General features: G+C 26.8%; 4 non-coding genes across 4 annotated transcripts; 2 read left to right on the forward strand and 2 right to left on the reverse strand.

The window, feature by feature from the left end:
- The first annotated feature begins 3,666 nt into the window (after positions 1 to 3,666).
- On the forward strand, positions 3,667 to 3,738 carry Trnac-gca (transfer RNA cysteine (anticodon GCA)). The gene has a single exon. It is a non-coding gene; the product is annotated as a tRNA-Cys (tRNA).
- Positions 3,739 to 3,939: 201 nt separating this feature from the next.
- Trnae-cuc (transfer RNA glutamic acid (anticodon CUC)) lies at positions 3,940 to 4,011 on the reverse strand. The gene has a single exon. It is a non-coding gene; the product is annotated as a tRNA-Glu (tRNA).
- A 6,209-nt stretch (positions 4,012 to 10,220) lies between these two features.
- On the forward strand, positions 10,221 to 10,292 carry Trnae-cuc (transfer RNA glutamic acid (anticodon CUC)). The gene has a single exon. It is a non-coding gene; the product is annotated as a tRNA-Glu (tRNA).
- Positions 10,293 to 10,493: 201 nt separating this feature from the next.
- Positions 10,494 to 10,565, reverse strand: Trnac-gca (transfer RNA cysteine (anticodon GCA)). The gene has a single exon. It is a non-coding gene; the product is annotated as a tRNA-Cys (tRNA).
- Positions 10,566 to 18,586: the final 8,021 nt, after the last annotated feature.

Consider the following 18,586-nt stretch of genomic DNA (forward strand, 5'->3'; position numbering starts at 1 on the left):
TTACTGATTAAGAATCATATTAGAAAAACTTGCAAGCAGTCATGAACCTCATCCTTCACATTCTATTAGACTTGAGTAGCAGACATCATTTTATGAAAGTTTTTTTTATTTTATTAAACCTTTTAAAACACTTCTTATTTAACCTGGTTTGTATTGTATTTAAGTAGTCTTTTTATAATAAAATTTTTATTAAGTTATTTATTCTACAACAGGTTTGCATAATGCCTAATAAAAATTAATTACGGTAGACTTCTTCTTGAGTTGGCAATTTTTACCCTAAAAAAATGCAAACTTATATTTTCTAAAATTTAACTTAAATAAAGTCTATTACTATTAAGTATTAATAAAACAAAAAGTACATAATATTTAATAGCTTATATAGATCAATTTTTTTATAACTAGTTGATTTCATGTTATATACATAACATTATTGCATATAACATATTTAAATTTATCATTTTGTAAAGACAGTGGTAATAATTTTTGAGTTTGCACTTTTTGATTTTGTTCAAAGTGCGAACTCAAACGAAAGTCTACTGTATTTATTAAATGGTTTATGTTTTAAACATTTTAATAGTTTTATTTTAACCTGGTTAATTTTGTAGTTTATATTTCTCGTTTTACATTACACTAAAAGTTTTTATAGCATAGTGATTAAAGTATTTTTTTAAAAGAAATTTATTTGACATACTTTTGTTATTATTTGTTTAACCTGTATAAATAAAAAAAATCTTGATTACCATTAAATTTTTTATTTCAAATATTTTTTTGGTTTTAAAAGAGTATAGATTTGTGATCTCTAATTGAAATGACTTCAATTTTTTTATTTAAAAGACTCTTAAACTCAATTTTTTTTTCTAACTTGATTTATTATTTTAAAAAAATTTATACATTAAGGATTTTGAAACTATTAATACAACTGTTTTTTTTTTGTTTTATCTTAATTTTTAATATATTAGCAATTAGAATATGTTGTTTATTTTAATAGTTCAACACTAGCTTTTAATTTTTCACTATTTTATTCTGGTAAATTATTATAGGCTAATAACTAGAGAAAAAATAAATTTAAACAGTATTAAATAAGCCATCAAAAAGACTGCTACAGTTACAAAACAAAACTTTAACCTAATTAAAAAAAAATTTTAATCGATTACTTTCTGTTAACAGAATTAACTGTAAAACTTTAGACTTATTTTTTTGAATTCAATTTAAAAAAAAAATAAAATGTAAATTTAAGGTTTAGTTTCCTAAAGGTTATTCCAAGTCAAATACTATTTAATGGCATTCTACTACAAAGCGTATATTTTAAAAAGTTAAGTTTTTAACTTTACAACTAACTTGCTATAATATATCTTAGCATTGAAATTAATAATTTTACTGCATTAACTGAAGCTGTTTATGAGACCACTTTTCAAGTGAGATAATCAAATAGTCGGTCGAACTTCCTCAAACTAGATCAGAAACTATGCTTTAATATTATTTTATTATGTGTAAAATAAATTGTTCATTCTTTTGTAGTTTTTTAATCTCTGGTAAAATTAATTTTAGAACATGCCTATTTATAAAATAGTATAAAGTATTTTGTGCGGCTAAAATAAGTTACTTAGTATTAATTTCTAAATGTCCGAAGTTCGTTATATGAGATATTATTATAATGTCAGGTTTAAGTTAAGATTTCAGATGGGTAACGTACGGTTAAGATCCAGTCAAATTTAGACCCGCTAAGTAACTTAAAAACTACTTGTGCAAAATAAACAAAATTTAGTTTTTTGATACTTAATATTTTGAAATACACTTTCAATTTGGTTTTCAATTAAAAAAAGTATTTCCTAGATCACAATAATACTAAATCATTCTATTACAATTTTGTTCGAGTTTTTTAATTTTCATATATGTTATTTTTTTTTAATTTATGCAGCCCGCAAATACACTTTTTTAACGAGTTGAAACTAAAATAGATTTATTTAGTAAATATTAATTGCTGACTACAAAAGTTGTCCACCACTACCCTAAAAGTTTCATTAGTTTCAAAACAATTCATACCTAAAAAGGATTGATTACAGATTGCACAAAGCTTTTTAATAGTTAAGTATTTTAATACACTTTACTGGGCTTATAAGAAAACAAATATAACTTATTTTCTCAAGCCCTGTAAACTACTTTAAACACAGCCCAAAAGTGCGTGCATAAGAAGTACCAGACTAAATTACATTTCGAACACAACTTTTTCGGCTCAAAAATTTGTACTCAAGAAAAAAAAATACATTGTAAAATCGTGAGGGGCGATTATTTTTCAAATTTCTGAAAAGGGGGCGATTTAGAAAATGAGTTTGGGAAACCCTGGTCTAAATCTATTTTGAACATCAAAGTAGGTGTGCTTTAAATAATGTAATCTATATTTCTATAGTAAATTTAAGCTTTATATTGAAATTATTAAGGTTTTTGTAAGTGTTAAATTAAGTTCACTAAACATTATAAAATTTTTATTCAACATTCCTAAAAATTACTTGTTATTATAAAAGTTAAAATTTTGTTATAAAATTTTACTAAATGTATAAAAAGTTTTACTATATTAAAGCTGTAGAAATTGTTGAAAAAATTGTAGTTAATTTTTTCAATTTTAAAATAATTTTATAAATGTTTCACTTTTTGTTAAAAAACTAGTAACTTATGTAAAAAAGTCATTACTTTATGTTTTAAGAATTGTAAATAATGTTCCAAAAAATACCCTAAAAGTTTTATATGCTATTCATGTTGTTATAAAAGGTTTTTAAATTTTTAAAAAATCTTCCTAAAGTTAAAAAAGTATACTTAATGTTATAAAGTTGTACTGAGATATATAAAACGTTGCACTAAATATTATAAAAGTCATGTTTATGTTTTAAACTTTATACTAAATTGTACTCTATGTTGTGAATATTGTATGTATTGCTATCAAATTGTTTATTAAATAAATAGCAGATGAGTTTTTATTTTTCTTAGTTTAAATGGGTAAATGTTAAAAAATTTGTAAATTATATTAAAAAAGTTGTACTTAATTTTATAAAATGTAGAATGTTATAAAAGTTCACTTGAAAGTTTAAAATTTGTAAACAATGGAGTAAAAGTTGCACTAAATGATATAAAACACCTATTTAAATGTATAAGATGTTGTCAATAATGTTTTAAAAATTCATTTGATGTTATAAAAATTGTACCAAATGTTTGAAATTGTTTTTAGTGTAATAAATGTTGTAGTTTGTGTTATTAGTAACTTTTTTTTTTAATTTGAGTAATAAATATGTTTTTGTATTTTATAGTTTTAGAAATTAAACTTAATTTCATACTTATTAATTTTTCGTTATTATTTCAAAATTAGTTTTAAATTTTGAGTTCTGTTTTAGTTAATATTATAATATTTTTACTAAGTAGATTTTTAGGCTTAGTTTTATTTTGTTTTTATAACACAAAATCAAATATTTAATAAATACTTCATTTAAACAAGTATTTCTTAAAGCATTTTGAACTGCTTTAAATTTTAGTTTTTTGACATTTAATTATTCTGTATTGTGGTCTGCACTTGTTATTAACGGTATACAATGCAATTAAATAAACATTGTATAGAATTTTGCTTTAGGCTAAACACAAAACTTGTTTATATTTTAGTTATACGCCTTCTTAACGCACGGGGATATAGCTCAGTGGTAGAGCAATCGACTGCAGATCGATAGGTCCTTGGTTCAAATCCGAGTGTCCCCTCTATTTTTAAAATTTCTTGAAAACATTTAAAAATAAATTATAGTAAAACTGTTTTTTATCAATAAGAGTAGATAAATGTTGACTAGCTTGATTATATATAATACTATAACGAAGACATGTAAATAAATTGAATAAAACAATAAATACAAGTAAGTTTATATCAAATTTTGAGAGTACTTGTTACTTCAATACCAAAAAATGTTCCCAGACCGGGAATCGAACCCGGGCCGCGTGGGTGAGAGCCGCGAATCCTAACCACTAGACCACCTGGGAGAACGTTTGAGATGAAGAAATAGCATTTATATAGACTCTAAGTAGCGCTAAAGGTTATAAAAAGTTTATTTCTACCAAAAACTATCAAAATATTTTGATTTTTTAATGTTGTTGTTGGTCGTGTAGTGAAGTTAACTGTTTGTTAATTATTTAAAACAAGACTTTTATAAAAACTCAGAGAAAAATTAATAAATATTGATTATAAATGTATTTTTAGCTAACGTAATTTTATAAAAAAAATTAAATCATCTTTTTTTGTCAAAAAAAAAAAAAATTTACCATAAAATTTTGAGTTAACAAGTAATATTTTTTTGTTATTGTGTAAAGATTAAACTCTTAAAGTTTGAAGAAGATTGCTTGAAAAATGTAGGAGGAGATAGATTTTAAACAAACTAGCTTTTTTCGCTGTTTTAGTTTATCCTTCCAATAGGTAACCTATTATGCGGCCCGACTTTGACTGATCATATCTCAAAAAATAAATCGAATTTTTTAAAACAATTAAAAGCATCTTAAAGCTTAAAAAAATCTTTCAAATAAGATCAACTTCTAAAAAACATGGCTCAATCACCCTATGGACTTAAACTACAAATAAATAGTCAACTAAGTATAACTATTAATATCTCAAAACACTTTTTTTTTGTGCAACTTCTAAATAATGTTCGATATCTATTTTATATCAACAAAAAAATTGTATAAAACTCAAAATAACTCATATTTTAGTTTGTTGCAGCTTTTAATATACTATCTTTATCTTTTATATAAAAGTTTTAAATCTTTAGTATTAAAATTGAAAGTTTTAAATTTTTTGTAGGAGAAACCTAAAGAGCTAGTTTTTTTTTTTAACTTCTACATTTTTACCTATATTACAATATAAAACTGTAAAAATAAGTCTTAATAAATGAAGAAAATCTGAAATATAAACAAAATAAAAATTAAAAACTTCATACCACCTGAACTGCAGTTTTAAGTAATAGCAATATCTGGTGTTGGTCTGCTATTTTTCAATTCAAGCTATTGAACTTCAGACAATTTCCTACCTGACATATTTTTATACTTGCAACATTCCATACAATATTACTTTGAATGTTTTTTTAAATAACAATCTAAAAATTAATGAAAACAAATGTTTACTTTTTCTTTAATATTATAAAACATATTTTACACAAAAAATCAAAAAACAAATTACTTTGAAGAATTCAGAATTGCCTTGCCACTCTTTGAGTCAAAATAACTGTCCTGAGCTAGTTTAAAAATGTCATGTGTCATCATAAGCACTTTAAATTCTTTTAGAGAATTTTTTTATTGTTTTTAAACTAATAGAAACTAAACTTTATAACAAAGCTTTTAAAGCCACTAAATCTAGCCTGAGTTAAAAAAAAAACAATCTATCCTTAGTCAGCCTGAGCTTAAAAATACTTAAACTATTCTGAGTTATCCTGATTTTACTGAGTCATACTAAAGTTTTCAAAATCTTCATAAAATCCTGAGTTATCCTGAGTGTGTGGAAAGATTTTACTAAATGTTTCTGAAACAAAGCAAATTGTTTGAAAGATAAATTTTTTAAGGTCAACTTTTCCATGCTTTTAAAAATGCACAATAAATATAACTTTTCACTTATCTTAAAGTAAGTTTTTCTAAGATCTTTAGGAAATAGCGTTTTTTAAATACTACAAACAATTAGTAGAAAGAATTTTTTTTTAAATATCGTTTAAAATTTGATTTAAAACAAAATAAATTTAAATTTATAATTAATCAATTATGTCTTTTAGACTAAAAATTTATTGGGAAAATTTTGTTTTCTAAGTTGCTCTAAATCTATTTATGATGTGACTAAAGAAGTTTTAAAATAACTTGCTATAAAAATTGATTAATTTTTAAACTTTATGGCTGATAAAAAAACAAAGTTCGATTTGTTTGTTATCTTAATAAATAAAAAAAATAAAAACAAAAATAATTTTAGTTAATTAAAACAACTGTTTTTGTATAGTGAGATTAAAACTGTAATCACAGTATGAACTGTTTGTTTATTATTTCTTTTAAATTATTCTTTTATTTTTTCTGTTTTTTGCTATTTTTCTTTAAAACTATGTTGTTATTATTTTTATTCTTATTATCAATTTATTTTTATTTTGTTAGCAGTTGTTTATTGCTATTTTTATACAGTTTGTTTATTCTTGAATCATTATCACCATAAAACAGGTTTAGCTTTATGGTTTGTTATCAAAATGTTAGCATTTTTCTTTGTAAAAAAATCTGTCATAAGGTTATACTACTACGGTGCACTTACTAGTTGCGTTTGAGTCTAAGTTCTTATAAAGTTAATGAAGTTATAACATTTTTCCTTATGGAGTTTTTCATCAACATCGGTGCGCATTTGCAATTACGCACCGAATCAGTATATTGGGTAATTTTCCTAACTTGTCACTAATTGGTATTCGAAATTTCGTTTTACTTTTCGAATAGTAGAAAAACATAGTTGAAAAAAGTCAAATTAAGCAAAAAAAAAAAAAAACAATTAAGGATAAAGATATTACATTTTTTTTTACTTCTTTATTTTTTTGGTGGCACGCATGGGTCAGCGTCCCTCCCCAGGCTACGCCCCTGGTATATATGATTTAAAATTTAGAATAACATCAAGTCTATTAAACAAATAAAACAACATTTATTATACTTTTACACTATTATATTAAAAAAAATTCAGTCATTATAAACCTAGATTTAATAAACTTACATCCAATAAAAAATAACTGATATTTGTTTAATATAATAGTGTAAAAGTAAAATAAAATGTTGTTTTATTTGTTCAATAGACTTGTTGTTATTTAAAATTTTAAATCATATATACTTTACATTATGATTATTAAAATTGATGAATAAATGTTTTCTTTTTTTTTTGTTTTCTTTTTTTAATGTTTATATAAATATATATATATATATAAACTATATATATATATTTTTTTTTAATATATATATATATATATATATATTAAAAAGGTTTATTTAAAGATGCAAAACTCAAAGTACTCGAGTTTCGTGACTATTCACTCATCAGCTTCAAAACAAGTTTAAAATAAAGCACAAAACAAAATTACCAATGAAAGTTAAAAACTTTTTGCATAAGTAGATTATGACGTAATTTTGAAACTATCAAAAATCATGCAAAACGGCTTGTACAAAAATTAATTTACCAATAGACAATAAACTAGCAAAAATTCATATAACTTTAGTGAGTAACTATATATTAGGACAGATGATTAAAAGAGGTAAAAATAAAATTAAGATGCAAATTAAAATTTAGGTTATTTTAAGATGAAATTAAAACTTGTTAAACTTTTTTAAAGGCAAAGTTTTTCGAAGAAGAAGATGTGTCAACAGAAGATCATGACAACTACGGCTTCAAAACCACACGTACACCAAAGCCGATAGAACATCTGCAGGCTTTTGAAGAAGATCTAATCAGAATGGTGAAAAACGTGGAGTTCAGAAAAACAAGAAGCCAATTCCAGACGGAACTATTAATAATTGTGCGGGATATAGGTGCAACAATTTGATTGTACCTTCAGACAAAACTGCAAACTTTTATGAAGTTTCAGTGAGTGAAAATAGAAAATTATTAATTAATAATATTACTAAAGACTATGTAAAATGTATTATAACATTTTTAAATGAAATAAACTTAGAAGCTAAAAATTTAACAAAAACACTTAAAATACACGACAGAATAAAAAAAACTACCATTATAAAGTGCATATATAACGGTTAAAGACCACAAAGAGAATTTTTTAACACACCCTAAATGTAGATTGATTAACCCCACTAAGTCTGATGTAGGACGTATATGTAAGGTCAAAATCGACCGCATCAACAAAGCTGTGCGTCTGAAATCCAAACTTATGCAGTGGACCAACACGGACCAAGTCTTAAGTTGGTTTATTGGATTGGAGAACAGAAGTACAGCTTTTTCAAGTTCGATGTGGTCGTTTATTATCCTTCTATTAGTGAAGAGTTGGTGATTAAATCACTGAACTTTGCTAATAATTACATTAGCGTACCTGCCGACGACTTAAGTCTGATAAGAAATGCCTGCAAATCGGTACTCTGCGAACAAGGAGCCCTGTGGCGTAAAAAGGGAGTAAATACCACCAAACTTTTTGACGTAGGACAGGGATCTTACATGGGCGCAGAACTATGCGAACTTGTTGGACTTTTTTTGTTAGGCGGGTTAAAAGATATCTTTGGTTTAAATAGAGTTGGGTTATACAGAGACGATGGTCTAGCTGTATTGCCCAACTCTTCCGGCTTTAAAATTGAAGGCTACAAAAACAAACTCATGCCTTCTTCAAGTCTATGGGGTTGAGAGTCACTGTGGAATTTCCACTAGTGATAACTGACTTCCTAGATGTGAAGCTCAACTTGAATTATATCTCTTTTATGCCTTACAGGAAACAAAACGCTAAAATTATGTTTGTAAACCAACAATCAAGCCACCCTAAAAACATTATAAAACAAATTCCTAAAATAATAAATCAACGCCTAAATAAACGATCAAGCAAAGAAGAAAATTTTCTAAAGACTAAAGATGAATATGAAAAAAAAAAATGCGGGTACGACAACAAACTTAAATTTAAAAAATCTGAGCAACAACCTAATAATAAAAAACACAAAAGAAAAAGAAATGTAATCTGGTACAACCCTCCTTTTAGTAATTCTGTAAAAACTAGTATTGGAAGAAAATTTATAAATCTAGTCAAAAAACACTTCAATAAACAAAACCCGCTAACAAAAATTTTCAACAAACATAATATGCGAATAAGTTATTCGTGTATGGCAAATTTTGAGAATATCATTAAGGCACACAACCAAAAAATTTTAAATCAAAACTCAGGACTTCAAAGTCAATGTGGCTGCGCTGGTAGCTGTAAATATAATTTGAAAGGGGGTAATTGCCGTTCAGATAACATCGTCTACAAGGCCACAGTTAACTCTGGCGTTGAGACGAGGTTCTATGTCGGCTTGTGCTCGACTCAGTTTAGATTCAGGTATGCCAATCATAAAAAATCTTTTAAAGTCGGCATATATGAAAATGACACTGAACTTTCGAAGTATGTTTGTGGCTTAAAGCGCAGCGGCATTGACTTCGAAATATCCTGGGAAGTTATAAAAAGAGCACAGCCTATAGCCGACGGCTATAGCCCAATATGTAGGCTGTGTCTCACAGAAGCATCAGCCGTTGTTTATGCGCAGAAAGACAAGAGATGCCTAAACAAAAGAAGCGAGTTTGTATCGTCTTGTAGACATATAAAAAAGTCGCTTTTAAAGTTTAACAAGTTTTAATTTCATCTTAAAATAACTTAAATTTTAATTTGCATCTTAATTTTATCTGTACCTCTTTCAATTATCTGTCCTAATATATAGTTACTCACTAAAGTTATATGAATTTTCGCTAGTTTATTGTCTATTGGTATATTAATTTTTGAAAAATCCGTTTAGCATGATTTTTGATAGTTTCAAAATTACGTCATATTCTATTTATGCAAAAAATTTTTACCTTTCATTGGTGATTTTGTTTTGTGCTTTATTTTAAACTTGTTTTGAAGCTGATGAGTGAATAGTCACGAAACTCGAGTACTTTGAGTTTTGCATCTTTAAATAAACCTTTTTAATAATAAAGCCCTCAAGGTGGGCTCAGTGTGAACAATTTAATTTATTAAGTTAAATAACTTAATTCCATATATATATATATAGTTTTTGCACAAGCCGTTTTGCACGATTTTTGATAGTTTCAAAATTACGTCATAATCTATTTATGCAAAAAATTTTTTACCTTCATTAGTGATTTTGTTTTGTGCTTTATTTTAAACTTGTTTTTGAAGCTGATGAGTGAGTAATCACGAAACTTGAGTTCTTCTCGTTTTTTCATCTTTGAATAAAACTTTTTTTATATATATATATATATATATATATATATATGTTGTTATTACAATACGTTAACTAGAAAATACATTAATAGTCTATATTTATTAACTTTTCTATTAGCATTTATAATAGTCGTGTTTTGAATAATTAACAAACAATTAACTTCACTACACGACCAACAACAACATTAAAAAATCAAAATATTTTGATAGTTTTTGGTAGAAATAAACTTTTTATAACCTTTAGCGCTACTTAGAGTCTATATAAATGCTATTTCTTCATCTCTAACGTTCTCCCAGGTGGTCTAGTGGTTAGGATTCGTGGCTCTCACCCACGCGGCCCGGGTTCGATTCCCGGTCTGGGAACATTTTTTGGTATTGAAGTAACAAGTACTCTCAAAATTTGATATAAACTTATTTGTATTTATTTTTTTATTCAATTTATTTACATGTCTTCGTTATAGTATTATATATAATCAAGCTAGTCAACATTTATCTGCTCTTATTGATAAAAAACAGTTTTACTATAATTTATTTTTAAATGTTTTCAAGAAATTTTAAAAATGGAGGGGACACTCGGATTTGAACCAAGGACCTATCGATCTGCAGTCGATTGCTCTACCACTGAGCTATATCCCCGTGCGTTAAGAAGGCGTATAACTAAAATATAAACAAGTTTTGTGTTTAGCCTAAAGCAAAATGCTATACAATGTTTATTTAATTGCATTGTATACCGTTAATAACAATTGCAGACCACAATACAGAATAATTAAATGTCAAAAAATTAAAATTTAAAGCAGTTCAAAATGCTTTAAGAAATACTTGTTTAAATGAAGTATTTATTAAATATTTGATTTTGTGTTATAAAAACAAAATAAAACTAAGCCTAAAAATCTACTAACAGTACAACTTTATAACATTAAGTATACTTTTTTAACTTTAGGAAGATTTTTAAAAAATTTAAAAACCTTTTATAACAACATGAATAGCATATAAAACTTTTAGGGTATTTTTTGGAACATTATTTACAATTCTTAAAACATAAAGTAATGACTTTTTTACATAAGTTACTAGTTTTTTAACAAAAAGTGAAACATTTATAAAATTATTTTAAAATTGAAAAAATTAACTACAATTTTTTCAACAATTTCTACAGCTTTAATATGGTAAAACTTTTTATACATTTAGTAAAATTTTATAACAAAATTTTAACTTTTATAATAACAAGTAATTTTTAGGAATGTTGAATAAAAATTTTATAATGTTTAGTGAACTTAATTTAACACTTACAAAAAACGTAATAATTTCAATATAAAGCTAAAATTTACTATAGAAATATAGATTACATTATTTAAAGCACACCTACTTTGATGTTCAAAATAGATTTAGACCAGGGTTTCCCAAACTCATTTTCTAAATCGCCCCCTTTTCAGAAATTTGAAAAATAATCGCCCCTCACGATTTTACAATGTATTTTTTTTCTTGAGTACAAATTTTTGAGCCGAAAAAGTTTTGTTCGAAATGTAATTTAGTCTGGTACTTCTTATGCACGCAGTTTTGGGCTGTGTTCAAAGTAGTTTACAGGGCTTGAGAAAATAAGTTATATTTGTTTTCTTATAAGCCCAGTAAAGTGTATTAAAATACTTAACTATTAAAAAGCTTTGTGCAATCTGTAATCAATCCTTTTTAGGTATGAATTGTTTTGAAACTAATGAAACTTTTAGGGTAGTGGTGGACAACTTTTGTAGTCAGCAATTAATATTTACTAAATAAATCTTTTTTAGTTTCAACTCGTTAAAAAAGTGTATTTGCGGGCTGCATATATTAAAAAAAATAACATATATGAAAATTAAAAAACTCGAACAAAATTGTAATAGAATGATTTAGTATTATTGTGATCTAGGAAATACTTTTTTTAATTGAAAACCAAATTGAAAGTGAATTTCAAAATATTAAGTATCAAAAAACTAAATTTTGTTTATTTTGCACAAGTAGTTTTTAAGTTACTTAGCGGGTCTAAATTTGACTGGATCTTAACCGTACGTTACCCATCTGAAATCTTAACTTAAACCTGACATTATAATAATATCTCATATAACGAACTTCGGACATTTAGAAATTAATACTAAGTAACTTATTTTAGCCGCACAAAATACTTTATACTATTTTATAAATAGGCATGTTCTAAAATTAATTTTACCAGAGATTAAAAAACTACAAAAGAATGAACAATTTATTTTACACATAATAAAATAATATTAAAGCATAGTTTCTGATCTAGTTTGAGGAAGTTCGACCGACTATTTGATTATCTCACATGAAAAGTGGTCTCATAAACAGCTTCAGTTAATGCAGTAAAATTATTAATTTCAATGCTAAGATATATTATAGCAAGTTAGTTGTAAAGTTAAAAACTTAACTTTTTAAACTATACGCTTTGTAGTAGAATGCCATTAAATAGTATTTGACTTGGAATAACCTTTAGGAAACTAAACCTTAAATTTACATTTTATTTTTTTTTAAATTGAATTCAAAAAAATAAGTCTAAAGTTTTACAGTTAATTCTGTTAACAGAAAGTAATCGATTAAAAATTTTTTTTAATTAGGTTAAAATTTTGTTTTGTAACTGTAGCAGTCTTTTGATGGCTTATTTAATACTGTTTAAATTTATTTTTTCTCTAGTTATTAGCCTATAATAATTTACCAGAATAAAATAGTGAAAAACTAAAAGCTAGTGTTGAACTATTAAAATAAACAACATATTCTAATTGCTAATATATTAAAAATTAAGATAAAACAAAAAAAAACAGTTGTATTAATAGTTTCAAAATCCTTAATGTATAAATTTTTTAACAATAATAAATCAAGTTAGAAAATAAAATTGAGTTTAAGAGTCTTTTAAATAAAAAAATTGAAGTCATTTCAATTAGAGATCACAAATCTATACTCTTTTAAAACCAAAAAAATATTTGAAATAAAAAATTTAATGGTAATCAAGATTTTTTTATTTATACAGGTTAAACAAATAATAACAAAAGTATGTCAAATAAATTTCTTTTAAACAAATACTTTAATCACTATGCTATAAAAACTTTTAGTGTAATGTAAAAAGACAAATATAAACAACAAAATTAACCAGGTTAAAATAAAACTATTAAAATGTTTAAAACATAAACCATTTAATAAATACAGTAGACTTTCGTTTGAGTTCGCACTTTGAACAAAATCAAAAAGTGCAAACTCAAAAATTATTACCACTGTCTTTACAAAATGATAAATTTAAATATGTTATATGCAATAACGTTATGCATATAACATGAAATCAACTAGTTATTAAAAAATTGATCTATATAACCTATTAAATATTATGTATTTTTTGTTTTATTAATTCTTAATAGTAATAGACTTTATTTAAGTTAAATTTTAGAAAATATAAGTTTGCATTTTTTTAGGGTAAATATTGCCAACTCAAGAAGAAGTCTACCGTAATTAATTTTTATTAGGCATTATGCAAACCTGTTGTAGAATAAATAACTTAATAAAAATTTTATTGTAAAAAGACTACTTAAATACAATACAAACCAGGTTAAATAAGAAGTGTTTTAAAAGGTTTAATAAAATAAAAAAAACTTTCATAAAATAATGTCTGCTACTCAAGTCTAATAGAATGTGAAGGATGAGGTTCATGACTGCTTGCAAGTTTTTCTAATATGATTCTTAATCAGTAAAATAAAGCCTCCTTTACAAATATCTAGATTAGATCTTTTGCTCAAGATGTTGACAACTGATCTAAAAGCTTTCTCAACAACATAGCTAGAAGGAAAAACTATAAACAACAATCTAAATCCCTCTCAAATGATTGGATACTTTTGCCTTAGTTTTTGTTGAGTCCTAAAGCTTTCATATCGTTCTTTTGAAAAATATACTTTAAGTTCAAGGTCAGTTTGTAAGTCTGAGAAGGATTCCTGTTAGTCGTTTACTTTAAAAAGATCTGCCTCGAAAAGATCCATATTTTTATCTATATGATAGCTTTTTTGTGTCAAATCGAAATTTTACTACTTAATATGTTGAAATTTTTAAAAACTCCAGATTTTTTAGGTTTTTTTTTGCGTAAATTGTCAAATTTCAGATTTTCCAGGTTTCTAGGTTAGTTGGCAACCCTGTATAGTTTTATTTCTTAGCCTAACTTAGTAACTTTTTAAAAAACAATTGGAAATATCATGAGGTGATATAAGTATCACCTCATGATATTTCCAATAAAAATAAAAGTATACAGGGTTGCCAGTTTACCTAAAAATTTAATAATATATAACATAGATTTTTACAAATTTATGATCCCAAATAACATATATGTCAGATTATAAAAAGGTGAGAGGGATTCCGATCGTCTATGATCTATATAAATGTTAAATAAGAAAATATATGAATAAAAATATGTAATTTACTTGAAAATAGGAGTCATAAGTACTTGATTTTTTTCTATATTTTACATAAAGAAAATAAACTTTTTTTTGTTTAAGTGTTACCTCAGGGTCAAATATTTAGTAGCAAGCTAAAATGAGTAAAATAGCAATATAAAAAGTAAAAATTTTATCAAAGCCAAAAATTTTAAAATCGCCCCCTTTTCGCCCCCTTACTAGTTGTCGCCCACCCTTTTGCCCCCTTATTAATTATTGCCCCCGACTTACTAAAATCTCCCCAGGGGGCGATGTCGCCCACTTTGAGAAACCCAGATTTAGACTATTAAGCTAAAAAATTAAAATTTAAATGAAAGGTAACTAAGCAAATATTAAACAGAGTTACTTAAAGATAAGCAGAGGTTTTGCAGAACTCTTGGTACACACATTCATATATATGTATATATATAGAATTAAGTTATTTAACTTAATAAATTAAATTTTTCACACTGAGCCCACTTTGAGGGCTTTGTTAATAAAAAGGTTTATTCAAAGATGTAAAACTCGAAGAACTCAAGTTTCGTGATTACTCACTCATCAGCTTCAAAACAAGTTTAAAATAAAGCACAAAACAAAATCACTAATGAAGGTAAAAAAATTTTTTGCATAAATAGATTATGACGTAATTTTGAAACTATCAAAAATCGTGCAAAACGGCTTGTGCAAAAACTAATCTACCAACAGACAATAAACTAGCGAAAATTCATATAACCTCAGTGAGTAAATACATATTAGGACAGATAATTGGAAGAGATAAAGATAAAATTAAGATGCAAATTGAAATTTAGGTTATTTTAAGATGAAATTAAAACTTGTTAAACTTTAAAAGCGACTTTTTTATATGTCTACAAGACGATACAAACTCGCTTCTTTTGTTCAAACATCTTTTGTCTTTCAGTGCATATACAACGGCTGATGCTTCTTTGAGACACAGCCTACATATCGGGCTATTGCCGTCGGCTATAGGCTGTGCTCTTTTTATAACTTCCCAGGATATTTCGTAGTCAATGCCGCTGCGCTTTAAGCCACAAACATACTTCGAAAGTTCAGTGTCATTTTCATATATGCCGCCTTTAAAAGATTTTTTATGATTGGCATACCTGAATCTAAACTGAGTCGAGCACAAGCCGACATAGAACCTCGTCTCAACGCCAGAGTTAACTGTGGCCTTGTAGACGATGTTCTCTGAACGGCAATTACCCCCTTTCAAATTATATTTACAGCTACCAGCGCAGCCGCATTGACTTTGAATTCCTGAGTTTTGATTTAAAATTTTTTGGTTGTGTGCCTTAATGATATTCTCTAAATTTGCCGTACACGAATAACTTATTCGCATATTATGTTTGTTGAAGATTTTAGTTAGCGGATTTTGTTTGTTGAAGTGTTTCTTGACTAGATTTATAAATTTTCTTCCAATATTAGTTTTTACAGAATTGCTAAAAGGAGGGTTATACCAGATTACATTTCTTTTTCTTTTGTGTTTTTGATTATTAGGTTGTTGCTCAGGTTTTTCGAATTTAAGTTTGTTGTCGTATCCGCATTTTTTCATTATTTTTTCATATTCATCTTTAGTCTTTAAAAAATTTTCTTCTTTGCTTGATCGTTTATTTAGGCGTTGATTTATTATGTTAGGAATTTGTTTTATAATGTTTTTAGGGTGGCTTGATTGTTTGTTGACATACATAATTTTAGCGTTTTGTTTCCTGTAAGGCATAAAAGAGATATCATTCAAGTTGAGCTTCACATCTAGGAAGTAGGACTTAAATGTAGATTGATTAACCCAACTAAGTCTGAAGTAGGACGTATATGTAAGGTCAAAATCGACCGCATCAACAAAGCTGTGCGTCTGAAATCCAAACTTATGCAGTGGACCAACACAGACCAAGTCTTAAGTTGGTTTATTGGATTGGAGGAACAGAAGTACAGCTTTTTCAAGTTCGATGTGGTCGATTATTATCCTTCTATTAGTGAAGAGTTGGTGATTAAATCACTGAACTTTGCTAATAATTACATTAGCGTACCTGCCGAGGACTTAAGTCTGATAAGAAATGCCTGCAAATCGGTACTCTGCGAACAAGGAGCTCTGTGGTGTAGAAAGGGAGTAAATACCACCAACTCACTTTTTGACGTAGCACAGGGGTCTTACATGGGCGCAGAACTATGCGAACTTGTTGGACTTTTCTTGTTAGACGGGTTAAAAGATATCTTTGGTTTAAATAGAGTTGGGCTATACAGAGACGATGGTCTAGCTGTATTGCCCAACTCTTCTGGCTTTAAAGTTGAGAAGCTAAAAAAACAAACCCATGCCTTCTTCAAATCTATGGGGTTGAGAGTCACTGTGGAATCTCCACTAGTGATAACTGACTTCCTAGATGTGAAGCTCAACTTGAATGATATCTCTTTTATGCCTTACAGGAAACAAAACGCTAAAATTATGTATGTCAACAAACAATCAAGCCACCCTAAAAACATTATAAAACAAATTCCTAACATAATAAATCAACGCCTAAATAAACGATCAAGCAAAGAAGAAAATTTTTTTTAAAGACTAAAGATGAATATGAAAAAATAATGAAAAAATGCGGATACGACAACAAACTTAAATTCGAAAAACCTGAGCAACAACCTAATAATCAAAAACACAAAAGAAAAAGAAATGTAATCTGGTATAACCCTCCTTTTAGCAATTCTGTAAAAACTAATATTGGAAGAAAATTTATAAATCTAGTCAAGAAACACTTCAACAAACAAAATCCGCTAACTAAAATCTTCAACAAACATAATATGCGAATAAGTTATTCGTGTACGGCAAATTTAGAGAATATCATTAAGGCACACAACCAAAAAATTTTAAATCAAAACTCAGGAATTCAAAGTCAATGCGGCTGCGCTGGTAGCTGTAAATATAATTTGAAAGGGGGTAATTGCCGTTCAGAGAACATCGTCTACAAGGCCACAGTTAACTCTGGCGTTGAGACGAGGTTCTATGTCGGCTTGTGCTCGACTCAGTTTAGATTCAGGTATGCCAATCATAAAAAATCTTTTAAAGGCGGCATATATGAAAATGACACTGAACTTTCGAAGTATGTTTGTGGCTTAAAGCGCAGCGGCATTGACTACGAAATATCCTGGGAAGTTATAAAAAGAGCACAGCCTATAGCCGACGGCAATAGCCCGATATGTAGGCTGTGTCTCAAAGAAGCATCAGCCGTTGTATATGCACTGAAAGACAAAAGATGTTTGAACAAAAGAAGCGAGTTTGTATCGTCTTGTAGACATATAAAAAAGTCGCTTTTAAAGTTTAACAAGTTTTAATTTCATCTTAAAATAACCTAAATTTCAATTTGCATCTTAATTTTATCTTTATCTCTTCCAATTATCTGTCCTAATATGTATTTACTCACTGAGGTTATATGAATTTTCGCTAGTTTATTGTCTGTTGGTAGATTAGTTTTTGCACAAGCCGTTTTGCACGATTTTTGATAGTTTCAAAATTACGTCATAATCTATTTATGCAAAAAATTTTTTTACCTTCATTAGTGATTTTGTTTTGTGCTTTATTTTAAACTTGTTTTGAAGCTGATGAGTGAGTAATCACGAAACTTGAGTTCTTCGAGTTTTACATCTTTGAATAAACCTTTTTATGTATATATATATATATATATATATATATATATATATAGATAGATATATTTATTTATTTAACTTTAATTTTACGGGAACTAAGCAAATGTCATGAATAATCCTTCTATTTATACTAGTTTTATAACATTTATTTTGTTTTTAACAGTATATGTTTTAAAAATTCGTATATAATATTGACACTTGTATATAGTAAAAAAAACATAATGAGAAAAAAAATATGATAAAGAATTGTTTGAACTAACTTTAAAATTCCTAAAATGGCAATCGAACCCGGTTCGCTTGGATGAAAGCTAGAAGTCCTAACCACTAAGACTAGACCATGTGTGACTACAACATAATGGTATTTACTACGTTTACAATAAGCATTATGACGTAACAATAAGAACTTAAGTAGTTGTTAAACGATGTGTATGTTGAATTATTAAAACTTTAGCTATAGTTTAGTATAGTTGATTTACGATAATGTTTTTATTTTATTTTTTAAGTTTAATATCCCTGATAACACGAATAAAGTTAGTAAATAAATTAGCAAGTTCACTACTTTTTTTATAAAATCAC

Source organism: Thalia democratica, chromosome 5 (assembly GCF_965202585.1).
Source record: "Thalia democratica chromosome 5, ktThaDemo2.hap1.1, whole genome shotgun sequence".
Taxonomy (NCBI): domain Eukaryota; kingdom Metazoa; phylum Chordata; class Thaliacea; order Salpida; family Salpidae; genus Thalia; species Thalia democratica.